Raw genomic sequence first — 14,897 nt, forward strand, 5'->3', positions numbered from 1 at the left:
ACATGACGCAGCTGAACCCTTCCCCTGCTGGAGCCCCAGCTGTGCTGCCTTTGTCTATTATTGTTCCATCAGGGGACACTTAGGCTATCCCTGGCATGGTCAGCAGCAGTTATCCCTCCCTCCCACTTTCCCCATCCCCAGCTAGACCTACCCAATCTACCCTCCCCTCCAGCTCCCCTGCCCCAGCCGGCGCTGAGCGGCTCATGCTTCCCCCAGCCTCCCTCCACCTCCAATTCCCTCTCCCCAGCCACAGCAACTCAGCATCTCTCCCGGCGCCACCCGCCATCCCTGCTCCATCTCCCCAGAACCACCGGAGCCAGCGAGGAGCCTGCCCTGCTATGGGACGCCGGGCCTGGGTAGCCCCTGGTGTGCCGGGTGGGGCTTCCTGGCACTAACTCGGACGGCCTGAGCCCTTGCCAGGGACACAAGGGGCTTCACCCGTGCATCTGACTCCCTGCCGCGGGCCTGTCTCTTCTGCGCCTTGTGGACTCCAGTCTCTCCTTGTTCGCTCTCAGCGTGGCTGGCATTTGCCAGGCCCAACCCCACAGCAGCCTCGGCACAGAGATAAGTGGCTGGAGTGGAGATGGATCAGATGGCCTGCTGCTACCTGGACAGCTCCGGCCTGGACTGCGGAGGGTGATAAGAACATAAGAGCGGCCACACTGGGCCAGACCAATGGTCCATCTAGCCCAGGGTCCTGTCTTCTGACGGTACCAGCAGGTGCTTCTGAAGGAATGAGCAGAAGAGGGCAATCACTGGGTGATCCATCCCCTGCCGCCCAGTCCCAGCCTGTGGCAGAGAGCCCGGCTGGTGGTGTGCGTCAGGGACTGGGGAGGGGGCAGCGGGCACCAGGGTGACTGCGCTTGTTTCTCCTCCCTGGTCCACTGCAGGAGTCCCACTCCTCCCCCTTCCTCCCATGTTACCTTGGGAGGAGTAAGGACCTGTCTTCAGCCTGCGCCACCTTCCTGGGCTTCTCTCCACCCCTCTCCTGGCGAAGCCCCCACTCCCCCTTCCCCAAGTTCAAAGCAGGTTGCTGCCAAATGGGTGTCAGCGAGGGGCTCTCTTACTGGCTTTTCCCCCCTGCCCCCCGGGGTGCTGTGGGGATGAGGGGGGAGACATCCTTACGGGCAATGCCTGGGTTGCGTGGTGAGAACCAAGGGCTTAGTTCTTAAGAGAATTTTGTGACACCCCGTTGTGGTACTAGGGAGCTACCGTGCCAGCATTCCCGACTGCTCTCTCCCGATCGGCTCTGTCCCCTCTCTGTGCTTTTAGCAGACCCCCACTACAAGGCTCCAGCAGAGGCCAGGGGTGTCCCTTTGCGGCCTATTCATTTTCTCGGGCTTCCCCAGGTAGGCAGTGAGCGGGGGCATTTCACCAGAAGGGGAGGGTGTGGGTGGCTGGTACAGACAGGGTGCCGTGAACTAAAGCAGCATTGATTGCATGGATACCTCTGAGCTTGTCTAAGCCAGGGGCTCTTACATCTACCCACAGTATAATGGCACGGTTGGCTCAGGGACCCACCTCCCCTTCCATTCGCAACCATCCAGACCTGCTCCCCTCCCAGTCATCAGCCCTGGACGCCAGGCGAAGCCGTGGGAGGCTACGAGGAAGAGGAACATTAAGTAAGCATTGGCGACTGTGACCTGCCAGACCCCACCGCCCCATGCCATGGGCTAAGGGAGGGTGTGTTTGACCCCTTGGTCGCTGCGGGAAGGCTATGGAGGTGCTGCTCATGGTACTGGCCCCTGCAAAGAGTGACCCTCGGGCTGGTTGGCATCTCAAGGGCTCGGGCGTTCCCCCCACACCATGGCCTGACACCGAGGCCACTTCTGCATCTCCAGCGCATTACTGTTCCTGCAGCCACACGCCTCTACGTCAGCAGCCGGGCGACACAGGGTGAACCGTCAGCCCTGTGCTGATGGCAACGCTGCCTGCTGGCGCCAGTAAAGAGTCAGTGTCTGGGGGGCCAAGTCCAGTGCACGTAATGACACCGTCCCTGCTTGATCCTGCTGCCAACTCAGTTGGGTGCAGGCCTCTCCGTCACTTCCTGTCCTAAATGGCTGTTAAAATCTGCCCCCTTCACCCTCTGCGGGGTGGGGGGTGCCCAGCAGGGCTCTGGGGTGGGGCCAGGGATGAGGGGTTTGGGGTGCAGGAGGGGCCTCAGAGCTGGGGCAGAGGGAGGGGGTGTGGGCTCTGGGAGGGAGTTTGGGTGTGGGAGGGGGCTCAGAGCTGGGGCAGGGGGTTCAGGGTGCAGGCTCTGGGAGGGAGTTAGGGTGCTGGAGGAGGTTCTGACCTGGGGCAGGGAGTTGGGGTGTGGGAGGGGGTTTGGGGTGCTGGCTTCAGCCAGGTGGCACTTACCTCAGCGGCTCCTGGTTGGCAGGGCAGTGGGGCTAAGGCAGGCTCCCTGCCTGCCCTGGGTCTGCGTGGCTCCTGGAAGTGGCTGGCATGTCTGGCTCCTAGGCAGAGAGGCCAGGGCTGTCCCTGCAGCTGTGGAGCGGGTGTTCAGGGTGGGGGCAGCGTGTGGAGCCCCTGTGGCCACCCCTGCACCTAGGAGCCAGCCAGGCCGGCTGCTTCCGGGAGCTGTGTGGAGCCAGGGCAGGCAGGAAGCCTGCCTTAGCCCCGCTGCGCCGCTGACTGGACTTTTAGCGGCCCCGTCACCGGAGCCACCAGGGTCCCTTTTCGACCAGGCATCCCGGTCGAAAACGGGATGCCTGGCAACCCTAAGCAGGGTGTAGGGGAAGGTGCAAAAAAACCCCTAGGGGACACATCTAGGAGAAATTTCTTGCTTAGCCCCCTGAGTTAGCGGAGGATTTTGCGTGCTGAAATGTTAATCCTTGTTCAGCCATCATGCTAAATCCATTGTTGAGTGTTGTTTGGTTGTAGATGCCCCAGGATATTAGAGAGACAAGGTAGATGGGCTCTCCTTTGGGGTCTGTGAAAGGGACTCCCAGCATCCCAGCAACATGCAAGGTGGAACGGATTGTTTAGTGTCAGTCGTTAGTTCCACACATTTCGCTGAGAGTCCCTTAGTCCCTGAAGAAGAGCGCTGTGTGGCTCGGAAACATGTCTCTTTCAGCAACAGAAGATGGTCCAATAAAAGACATGATCTCCCCCATCTTCTCATGCTTAGGCCAGCCGTCCCGAGGCGCTGCACAAACCCAGAGCAGTACAGGGGCTTTGTGACCCCAAGCTTTCCGGAGCTTGTCTGCAACGAGGCAGGTGCTCTGCGTGAGCTATTGTGAGCCGAGGTGAGGGGGACAGGGACAGGAGGCAGCCACTGGCAGCTCAAGGCCACGGAGGCTGAGAACAAACCACAGCCGCAAAACACCTCCTTCACCAACATTGCAAACCAGGCTGCAGAGAGAGCCGGGGTCAGGCTCAGAGCAACAAAGCAGGACTCCAGGGGAGGGGAGAAAGCTGCAAAGCGAGGGAGCAACACAAGTGAGAGGCGTGTGCCAGTCTCCCTTTAATTGCATGAGCCCAGCTGGCCACTCCGATTATACAGTTTGCCAGCCAGGGTGGAAGACGTTTTCAGCTCCATCCTCCCAGCCCAGCCCAGCCCCGGAGCAGCAGAGCAAGAAAAGAAAAACCCACCCCAAGCTGCACGGCGGGGTGGTACCGTCTGCCCTGATCACCCACCACTAGAACTGGCCCTGAATATCAGGCAACCAGGTGGCCTGCCAACGCGATAGTTCTCATGGTGTGCACTGCAGAGGTCCCAGCTGCGATCGGGGCCTGGTTGTGCTGGCCGCTGCCCACACACAGAGCAAGGGCCAGCCCCTGCCCTGGAGAGTTTACGCTCTAGCTAGCCAAAGAAAGGATTATCCTCATTTTACAGCTGAGGAAATGACTTGCCTCTGGCAGAGCTGGAAAATGGACTCGGATCTCCTGAGTGCTACTCCCATGCCTTAACCGCTAGACCAGCCTTACTCTCGGCTTAGCTTGCTTGCATCAGGAGAAAGGGCAGCCTCACTTTATGGGAAGCATTGCCCAGTGGTTAGGGCACTAGTCTAGGACTTGGGTGACTCAGGTTCAATTCCTGGCTTGGCCACATGCTTCCTATGGGACACTGGGCAAGTCACTTGTCTCCCCGTGCCTCAGTTTCCCCATCAGTATCATGGGGTTAACAGCCCTGCCTCAGCAGGCTGTGTGAGGATCCCTACATTAAAGATTGCGTGGTGCTCAGAAACGGGGCTGCTGGGGGCCAGAGAACTACCGTAGCTAGAGTCCAATCTTTGAGCCGTGCGCTGGCGTGATCTCTCTTTAGGGCAGGGAGACTCAGACCTCAGTGGTTCAGGAGACAAACTAGCGATCAGCATTACCCAAAAGAGTCACAGTCGTGAGCATTCCTTGTTAATTCATTGATTCTTATCTGAAGAGCAAGACAGGGGAAATAATTAGTTTCCACACGTCACGGAATGAGGCGGTTAGCTCGGAAGCGAATGTCGGTTCCGGCCAGCTGGGGATTGGCCTGTTTTTCAGCCAGGCCCCAGTCCAGGCCGCTGTTAGTCTGGAGTTCCAGGGGCCGCTTCCCCTGCGTTCGGCAGGGCTCAGCAATGCCAGTGGCTTGGCGGCCCTGCTCCCGGGCTTTGCGGGTAACGAGGGGTTGGAGCAGCTACAGGGGTGGGTGAAATAGAGTGGATGAGACGTCGGGCACACCTTTTGCGGCCTGCCTGATGGATACGAGTCCAGCATTAGGGCTTCAGTCCTCGCAGGACCACAGGCCCGGGCGGGACCGCCTGGGTCACAAGTCCAGTCCCCGCTTATCTCCGGCAACCCCAGCGTAGCATCCTGCGTGTCACCATGGCTGCCCAGAATTACGCACAGTATCCCAAAGGGCTCCCCAGGGCCTTGGCCAATGGCATTAATACGTCCCTGTCGCTACTGGACATGCCTCGCTTGAGCTACCGGCCTGTTTTCACGGCCCTAGACATCCTGATGTTTCTCCGGGGGAGCAGGGGCCATCACCAGAGGGGGCAGTCGTGCTGTCCCCTCGTGTGCCGCCCCCCCCACCACCACTGCCCTCTGCTGGAGGGACTCAGGGTTGCTCAGATACGTCCCTCCAAGCCCCCGCCTGCCAATAGCTGCTGGAGAAATCTATTGCCGGCGGGTGGCCCAAGCCATCTCACATCATCCCGACCGGAAACCCTGTCACCCTTTGCCAGATGCTACCACGCGCGGTGGGGCATCGAGAACCAACCTCGCTGAAACTGGCCAGCAGGTGGCGCTAGAAGAGCAGGCAAACTGGGTTTATTCCATCCCTGATGGGCCCAAGCACTCATCGCATTGCCAAGGGTTTACCCCAGCCCGGCCTGTGCGGCTGCCCAGGTCCCCTCCCCGCTGGTGCGACCAACCGGTCCCTGGGGCCTGGACAGGGAGCACCCTGCTCAGGAGCTAGTGAGCAGTCATAGAGGGAAGGGACGGCTGGGCTGCAGAGCAGGGTCTAACGGCCTCGGTGGCGGAAAGGACGGAGCAGCGGGGCGGGCCAATGCCTGGAGCGACTGAGACCCACGTTCAGTGCCCTGTGTGACCTCGCAGGTCACTTGGCCTCTCCGTGCCTCAGTTTCTCAGCTGCACAATGGGGCGAACAGCCCTGTGCTGCCTGCCGGGGCGTGTGAGGATAACTACATTACAGATTGCGAGGTGCTCAGACATGGGGGGGTCCAGGCGAGACTCAGCGCTGGAGACGGACAAGCTATAATGGTTTGCACATCTACAGCCGTTATATTAGCCCCATCCGGAGAAGTCCCGGATGACTGGAAAAAGGCTAATGTAGTGCCAATCTTTAAAAAAGGGAAGAAGGAGGATCCTGGGAACTACAGGCCAGTCAGCCTCACCTCAGTCCCTGGAAAAATCATGGAGCAGGTCCTCAAAGAATCAATCCTGAAGCACTTGCATGAGAGGAAAGTGATCAGGAACAGCCAGCATGGATTCACCAAGGGAAGGTCATGCCTGACTAATCTAATCGCCTTTTATGATGAGATTACTGGTTCTGTGGATGAAGGGAAAGCAGTGGATGTATTGTTTCTTGACTTTAGCAAAGCTTTTGACACGGTCTCCCACAGTATTCTTGTCAGCAAGTTAAGGAAGTATGGGCTGGATGAATGCACTATAAGGTGGGTAGAAAGCTGGCTAGACTGTCGGGCTCAACGGGTAGTGATCAATGGCTCCATGTCTAGTTGGCAGCCGGTATCAAGTGGAGTACCCCAAGGGTCGGTCCTGGGGCCGGTTTTGTTCAATATCTTCATAAATGATCTGGAGGATGGTGTGGATTGCACCCTTAGCAAATTTGCGGATGATACTAAACTGGGAGGAGTGGTAGATACGCTGGAGGGCAGGGATAGGATTCAGAAGGACCTAGACCAATTGGAAGATTGGGCCAAAAGGAATCTGATGAGGTTCAATAAGGATAAGTGCAGGGTCCTGCACTTAGGACGGAAGAACTCAATGCACAGCTACAGACTAGGGACCGAATGGCTAGGCAGCAGTTCTGCGGAAAAGGACCTAGGGGTGACAGTGGACGAGAAGCTGGATATGAGTCAGCAGTGTGCCCTTGTTGCCAAGAAGGCCAATGGCATTTTGGGATGTATAAGTAGGGGCATAGCGAGCAGATCGAGGGACGTGATCGTTCCCCTCTATTCGACATTGGTGAGGCCTCATCTGGAGTACTGTGTCCAGTTTTGGGCCCCACACTACAAGAAGGATGTGGATAAATTGGAGAGAGTCCAGCGAAGGGCAACAAAAATGATTAGGGGTCTAGAACACATGAGTTATGAAGAGAGGCTGAGGGAGCTGGGATTGTTTAGCCTGCAGAAGAGAAGAATGAGGGGGGATTTGATAGCTGCTTTCAACTACCTGAAAGGGGGTTCCAAAGAGGATGGCTCTAGACTGTTCTCAATGGTAGCAGATGACAGAACGAGGAGTAATGGTCTCAAGTTGCAGTGGGGGAGGTTTAGATTGGATATTAGGAAAAACTTTTTCACTAAGAGGGTGGTGAAACACTGGAATGCGTTACCTAGGGAGGTGGTAGAATCTCCTTCCTTAGAGATTTTTAAGGTCAGGCTTGACAAAGCCCTGGCTGGGATGATTTAACTGGGAATTGGTCCTGCTTTGAGCAGGGGGTTGGACTAGATGACCTTCTGGGGTCCCTTCCAACCCTGATATTCTATGATTCTATGATTTTATGCATGGGGAAACCGAGGCACAAAGCGAGGCAAAGGGATTTGGCCAAGACCACACAGCGAGAGTCATGGCCTCTAGTCACATGCACTAACTACTGGACCATGCTGCCTTCCAACCTAGTGTCAGTCACCATGGTGGCTGAGTGTACAAATACATTTCTCCTCCCACTACATAAGTGAGGTAGGCGTGGTATTTTGCCATGGGGGAAACTGAGGCACAAAGAGAGTAATTTACCTAGGGGCAAACAGAGACACTGTGGGCAAGCCAGGGTTTGAACCCAGGTTTCCTGCTACCTAACTCAATTCCTTACCCACAAATTCTGCTCAGCGCCCCTCGGGTTGTTTGTTTGGCTGACAGGTCCTGAGGCAGCCATGCCAGCTGTGGCCACGGCTCTGGTGGTTTTTGCCAAAGGTGCTGTGGCAGCACGACATATATCAGCTTCAGAAATGGGCCACGCAGCTCTGCGAGATCACGGCCCTGTCTGACCCTGCGCCCTGGGCACGGGATGGTGATGAATTCCCCCGGCACCCAGCGCTCAGGCAGTGGCCAGGAACGGTCACGGATCTGCAGTGGCATTTTCCTCTGCCAATAAATAACATGTGACACCTACCTCCGCCTAAGGGCGACGTGCCTGGTGACGAGCATTGGCGGGCAGGAGAGGCTGATGGGGCTGCCAGGGAAGAGCGAGGAGGGGCCCCAGGCATGCGGGCTTCCTGCACATGGCCGGCTAATGGATCTTAGCCCTTCCTGGCAGCGCCTTCTGCTGGTCCAGCCCTTGGGCCTCCTTCCTAGTCCAGGCATGGCCGCCTCCATGGCTCTGCCAAGCCATCCTGCCCCTGCACATGCCCTGCTGCGCGTGCCACTCTGCCAACGCCGCTCTGTGCTGACCTGCAAGCCCCGACCTCTGCTGGCCCAGTCCTCGCCCTGCCTCCGTACAGCTTTGCCAACGTGCAGCCGTCTCTGCTCTGCTCCTTCTTCTCCGCCAGCGGAGCACAGTCGTGACCTGCCGTGCGCCCCCGCAGCTGGCTGCTGCCTGGCTAGGCCAATGCACACTGCAGCTGATGGGCTGTGCCCCAGAGGTGGCTGCATCTTAGCGACCGGTGGAGCGACTTCAGGCCGTACGCTCTGGGTTCATTTGAGCTGGACGGCAGCTTATAAAGGTCTGGACTCAGGCCAGCTCCTCAGCTGGTGTAACCAGGCTGTGGAGTCAGTTAACACCAGCTGGGGCTCTGGCCTGTTATTCTCAGCTTGACTGTGCTCTTTGCACCGGGCAGCCCCCCACCGTCCCCAGGCGCAAGGGGATGCCAGCCTTCCTCCTCCTCCTTTGGCCACCCTTAGCTCAACTGGCCTTATCAATGTGTGACACTTCCCTGCTGACCTTTCGGCTGCTCTATTTATAGGGACGTTTCAAGGCGAGAGACCTTCAGCTCGGCAGCTTTGAAGGCAGCGCTTGCCGCGGGGGGCTCTGGGGCAGGCGCCGAGCTGCCATTTTTGGAAGAGATCTCAGGCGTGCCCCCAGAGCAGGGCGGCTGTCCCTGGGCACAGCGAGCCATAGGCCTCAGAGGCAAAGACAGGGAGTGGCAGAGAGTCGGGCTGCTGGCTGGAGAGCTGGTGCCTGTTATGTCACATTCATGTGTGAGAACTCGAGTGCAGCCGAGTCCCTGCTGTCTTCGCTGGGTGAGCTGGACCCCTTGAGGGCCCCAGCCCTGCGGAAGCAATTTCAGGTTCATCGGAACCACAGCTGCCCTTACACTAGTGAGGACAACTCCAATGGCAACCGATCCTCATGCTTCAGGGCCCAGCTGCCAACAGCCAAGGTCAGGAAGAAACATTCCCCAGATGTACAGGAGCACACAAGCAGGGGAATTATGGTGGACTGAATTCCTTCCTCTGAAGCAGCTGGCGTTGAGTGCTGCTGTAGACGAGGTGCCAGAGTAAACGGGCCATTGGTTTGTTCCGGCAGGGCTGTGCTGGAGAGTTAAATCTGGCACGTAAATTACCTTCCCTCAAAGTCCAGGCTTCTTTGAGAGCGCAGGATTTACCTCTTTGTAACAGTGATCAACAAGACCCCCCCGAGGGTCGTAGCTTTCACAGCCCTGCCTCATGCCTCGGATGATGCTGAACAGTGACTTCCAGCTCCGATGTGCCCCATCCATTCTGGCGCAGCCCCCTGGCTGGGCTCACAACTGGGCCCAGGTACACTTGGAAGCTTCCTGACAAACCTGAGCTGGGTTTCCCGGGAAATCAGCTGTGTTTTGGGTTCCGTTGCAAACATTGGTGCAGAGCCGTGGTTGACGGCCCTCAAGCATCACGATATTAGACCAAGGCACTGTCAGGAGAGCTCCAGGGAGCAGCTGCTAGATTGCCTATCAGCAGGCACTTTAAATAAGGAGACATGACCCCCATGCTCCGGATCATGGGTTTACTGAAGGACCGAGAGATGATGCCTGTGTCACGGAGTCCCCGGGCGATGCTCTGGAACTGCTCCCCATGAAGCCAGGCAGGACTCTGGGGAAGTCTCCTTTCTGGGAGCAGCCTGTCTGCAGGACACACAGCTCACACGGCTTCCACCTTCCTGGGTCTGACCTCGGAGCATTCAGCATCCTCTGCCCCTCCGTGCGCTTCCCCCAGCGAGTCCGCTCAGGCAGGCTCCTGGGGAAGCCAGAGGGTGCTGCCCCCCAACTCCACAGTCGGACGTGACTCTCAGCCAGCCAGTAAAACAGAGGTTTATTAAACGACAGGAACATGGTCTAAAACAGAGCTTGTAGGTGCAGAGAACAGGACCCCTCAGCTGGGTCCATTTTGGAGGGCAGTGAGCCAGACAACCATGTCTGCCCTTCACTCCATGTCCCAGCCAGCCCCAAACTGAAACTCCCTCCAGCCCCTCCTCCCCTGGGCTTTGTCCCTTTCCTGGGCCAGGAGGTCACCTGATTCCTTTGTTCTCCAACCCTTTAGCTCTCACCTCGCAGTGGGGAAGGGCCCAGGCCATCAGTTGCCAGGAAACAGGGTGTTGGCCATTCTCTGCGTCCAGACCCCTGCACACACCTGCCCTCTAGGGCTCTGCAATGATCATACCCCCTTACCCCACCACCTAGATACTTTAGAACTGCATAGGGGAAACTGAGGCACCCCCACACTGTTCAGAGGAAACATTAAGAACAGTCCCACTTCGTCACAGCCTGGTTCATGTTTTATGCAGAAGCGAATGCCGTGAGAACACTGCCAGGTCGTTCATGCTGGCTGCTGCTGCGGCTCTGTGATTGCGATTGAACTGGTGCCACAAAGATACAGACACCAGGGCCTGTTAGCAGGGATGGAACCTGGGACCTTCAGTAGTAAACACTCCTCTGGGAAATCCTCTGTTAGATGAGAGGGAGCAGCAGGCTCTCACTGTCACTGTGGGGCCAGCCACCAGGGGAAGACAGAAGCACACAGATCCCAGGGACAAATTCTAATGGGGCAAAAACCCAGCTGTACTAGACACCGGCTCCAATGCCAAAGCCCTTTGTCGGGGCAGTGGTCTCCTAGATACCGGGACAACCCCTGGGCTCCTTGAGCTTCCTGATGGAGCCCGACCAAGCCATCCCCCATAAATCAGTCCTGGCTGCAGGAGCCACGTCACTCCTGGGTGGCGCGCCAGGGGCTGTGATTGGAGCAGAGGCTGCGCTGGGCCCCATCAGTCACCCCACATGTTGGGCCGTGGGGCTTTTCGCTGGGAGCAGCACGGGGCCTGGCGATGTACGGTGAGCTCTGCACGTGTTCCCAGGGCAGGAGGCAGCTCCCTTCCCATGGGGGGCCGTGGGGAGAGCCAGCACCCAGGCCGCCCAGACATGGCACCTTCCTCAGAACTGCAGCAGCCCATCACTGCAGGCCCCGTCCCCTGCTATGCCAGCGCTGGGCCCCTCACAGCTCTGCTGATGGCCTTCGCTCCCTGTTATAATCGCCCGGATCCTCGCACAGCCCTGCCCAGTGCCGAACTCGCAGCCCCTCCCACTGCTATCCTAGCCCTGGTCTTCTCACCCCAGCCCTGCCAATCCAGCTAAATCCTGCACCTGGCCCTGGGCTTCCCCACACAGTCCTGCCGGTGCCCCTCAATCCCGACCCGCAGCCCCCTGCTAGCCCACCCCTGGGCTGCCCTCACACCTCTGCCGGTGCCCCTCAATCCCGACCCGCAGCCCCCTGCTAGCCCAGCCCCGGGCTCCCCTCACAGCTCTGCCGGTGCCCCTCAACCCCGACCCGCAGCCCCCTGCTAGCCCAGCCCCGGGCTCCCCTCACAGCTCTGCCGGTGCCCCTCAACCCAGACCCGCAGACCCCTGCTAGCCCACCCCTGGGCTGCCCTCACAGCTCTGCCGGTGCCCCTCAACCCCGACCCGCAGCCCCCTGCTAGCCCAGCCCCGGGCTCCCCTCACAGCTCTGCCGGTGCCCCTCAACCCCGACCCGCAGCCCCCGATATACCAGCCTGGGCTCCCCTCACACCTCTGCCGGTGCCCCTCAATCCCGACCCGCAGCCCCCTGCTAGCCCAGCCCCGGGCTCCCCTCACAGCTCTGCCAACGCATCTCAGGGCTTCCTTTTTAAAAGGCCTATTAAACATTTATGAAGAAACACAAAAGAAACTGGAAAGGAAGCACATGGTGGAAGGTCTCAGCGGGGTTGTCTTCCCAGATACAGTGACAGCTGGGAGAATATGTATTTGAAATTTAAGGCTCATTATCCTTTTCCCCATGTTGTAGGGCAAAGCTGGCCTGATTCTGAGCTCGTGCTGGTTTTACACCAGCAAAACGCGACTGATTTCTGAGGCGCCCCTCTCAGTTCCCGCCACGTGAGGGAGAGCAGAATCCGGCCCAGGAGCACAGCCGTCTGGGCTGGAAGGAGACATGCACAGAAGAGGGGAGCGACTCTCATTTCGGGCCTCTCATCTATTCCGGGGACTTACGTGGCCCCTGGCACCTCCGCCTCTCACAATACTTAATGTATTTAACCCTCCAGCAGCTCTTTAGCCCCATTGTACAGATGAGGAACTGAGGCACTACGTGACTGACCCAGTGTCACCCAGGAAATCTGTAGAGCAGGGCCTTGAAGCCCCAGCTCCTGCGCCCCAGACCAGCCCCCTAACCCTGTCCTATTCTGTAACTCCTTTGCACGGGGCCCTGCCATCTGAGTCAATGGGAGCCCTCGCCCTGGGGTGAATTATACACCTATGCTGAGGGCCAGCCTAAGGGAGCTTGGTGTTGTTTAGACCTTGCGCTGGGGTGAGCTTCAACCCCACGGAGAGATCGTGCAGGCTCGGCTGCTTCGCTTGGGGAGTGGTCAAGGGGACGTGCCCCTGCAGCCCAGATGCTAGGAACACACTGTGTTCGTAGCACACAGACACTGGCCCACTTAGCTCGCGGCCATCGGCACGCTGTGAATGACACGGCCGCTCCGAATTTCAGCCTGGCAATGGGACGAGAGCCCAGTGCCTGCTCCAAGCCCAGGCCTCCACCCCTTGGTGCAATATAGGGCCTAGGACACACAGCTGAACCAGTCTGATTCTATCCAGCAGAGGCGTCCGGGGACTGCAGCCAGTTCAGTTCAATGCTGCTGACAGTGAAAGACAGACATTCAGAGGTAAGTTACGTGCTCAGAGAGCCAAATCCTTAGCTGGTGGCCAGCAGCGTAGCTCCGGTGAACACCCTGGCTCGGCGCTGCTTGACACCAGCTGGGGCTACAAAAGGCCAGTGTAAATCCGGCTCCTGTACTGCAATGGAAGCATGAGCGGACGGTGCTTTAAGAACGCTGGACTATCTTCCTGCAAGATTGGAGCAGCGAGCCCTGAGCCGCTTTTCGAGGGCAAGCTCCTCTGGGACGACATCCCAGTGAAATAAGACTCAGGAGAACCAGGGGAGTTTTGTCCCTGCGGCACACCGGCACTGACTGTCCACAGCAGCGTGGGCTGTGATAGCCCGGAGAACATTCCCACTCTCATTAAGGGGAAGGTAAATCACCTAAATCCCTTCCAGCACCCACAGTCACCAGGCCACCTTCTCCTCTTGCTTCGAGTGGGGCCCCACCCACGGCGCTGATGGGGGTCGCCCCGGCTTTACACCGGGGGGAGTGAGCAGGGAATCAAGCACACTGCTGGCTGCATCCCGGCTTTCTCTGCTGGAGGCTGGGGAACAATCTCTCCTCCAGGCTGATTTCAGCCACAGTGGTGGTGGAGCTGGTTCTGCCAGTTGCTGGGTGGAACCTCTCCCGGCTGCGCAGAAGTTAACGCCATCAGCATCCAGGGCAGTTGCCATGAGTTTAATCTATGTAATAAGATCCCAGCTTGTCACCTGTCTGTGGGTCACGCTGAAACCTGGACCGTCCATTGAGCCTGTGTGAAGTGATGGAAACAGGCTATAGGCATGGCTGAGAACTCTTTTTGTTCAGAGAAGCTCCAGGTTGAATCGTCGCTGGGTTTCACAGGCTGCTACATCCACTTTTTACGTTCGCAGTTTACGAATTACACCCGTGCGTTAGCAAGACAAGACGAACGGTGGAAGAGAGGCAGGAATACTGCCCGTTGTACAGGGAGGAAAGGGAGGCATGGAGTGATTAATACATTTCCGCCCCCTGTCTTGGCTGGTTAAACTCTTCGGGGCAGGGACTGTCTCTTAGTGTGTGTGTGTGTTTGTGTGTGGGTGTGTTTGTGTGTACACGCACACAGTGCCTAGCACAATGGGGTCCTTGATCTCAGTGGGGTTGCTGGCTGCTGCTGTAATATAATCAATGATCTTGTGCTTGCAGGGAGTTGGGCTGGGTGAACAAACAGGACTGGCCCAGCACTAGTGGCTTTGTCCTCATTCCCACCTGTGCAAAGTGCTCCTGGCACACTGCCCTTCTGAGCCAGCGTGAGCTAGTGGGCAGGACACGGAGCCAAAAAACCTGGGTTCTTGTCCCGGCTCTGCCACTGACCGCCTGTGTAACCGCTGGTAAGTCACGTCTCCGCTATGTGCCTCCGTTTCCCCTCCCACTCTTTGACTTGTCCGTTTATACTGTAAGCTCTTTGGGGCCGAGACTGGCTCTATGTGGATATGCAGCTCCGGGCACAGTGGAATGCGGCTCTCAGCTGGGGCCTCTGGCTGCTGGCGCGATGTGACTAACGCTCTGATAGTGTTTCACAGCCATTTTGCACAGGTGTAACTGACGACACAAGGTCTGAGGCATGGGGGAGTGAGGACTAATGACTAAACCCTTTCAGATTCAGCGGGAGCAGAAGAGAAGCCTTCCTCTTGGAATCAAGATCAGTTCAAAATTTTCAAAAGAAAATTGCCAGTCACAAAAAGAGGGTGTATTTTTTGCCCAAATATGGCCTTTTTGAAAAATGAAACTTTCCCCCCCTCAATTGTCAACACTTAGCAACAGTTACTGCTTTTCACATTATGTTCCGAGGTATTTTTAACTGAAAATTTTATTGAAAAATTGGTCCAGAAATTATTCTTTTATCAAAACCTTGGTTTGCAATTGAAACAAATACAGTTATCGGTGCACAAAACTGATCTCGACAGAAAGTCCATCGAAATATCATGAATACCAGAAAATTCATCCATTTCAAACCCCTGTGAACTGGAAACCATTTTGAAATTGTTCATAAACTTATTTGTCACAGATTCATAGATTTTTAGACCAGCAATGACCCCTTCATCGCCTACTCCAATCTCCTGTATCGCACAGGCCATTACATTTCTCCCCG

This window comes from Lepidochelys olivacea, assembly GCF_965140295.1.
Source record: "Lepidochelys olivacea isolate rLepOli2 genome assembly, chromosome: 1".
In the NCBI taxonomy this organism is placed as follows: Eukaryota; Metazoa; Chordata; order Testudines; family Cheloniidae; genus Lepidochelys; species Lepidochelys olivacea.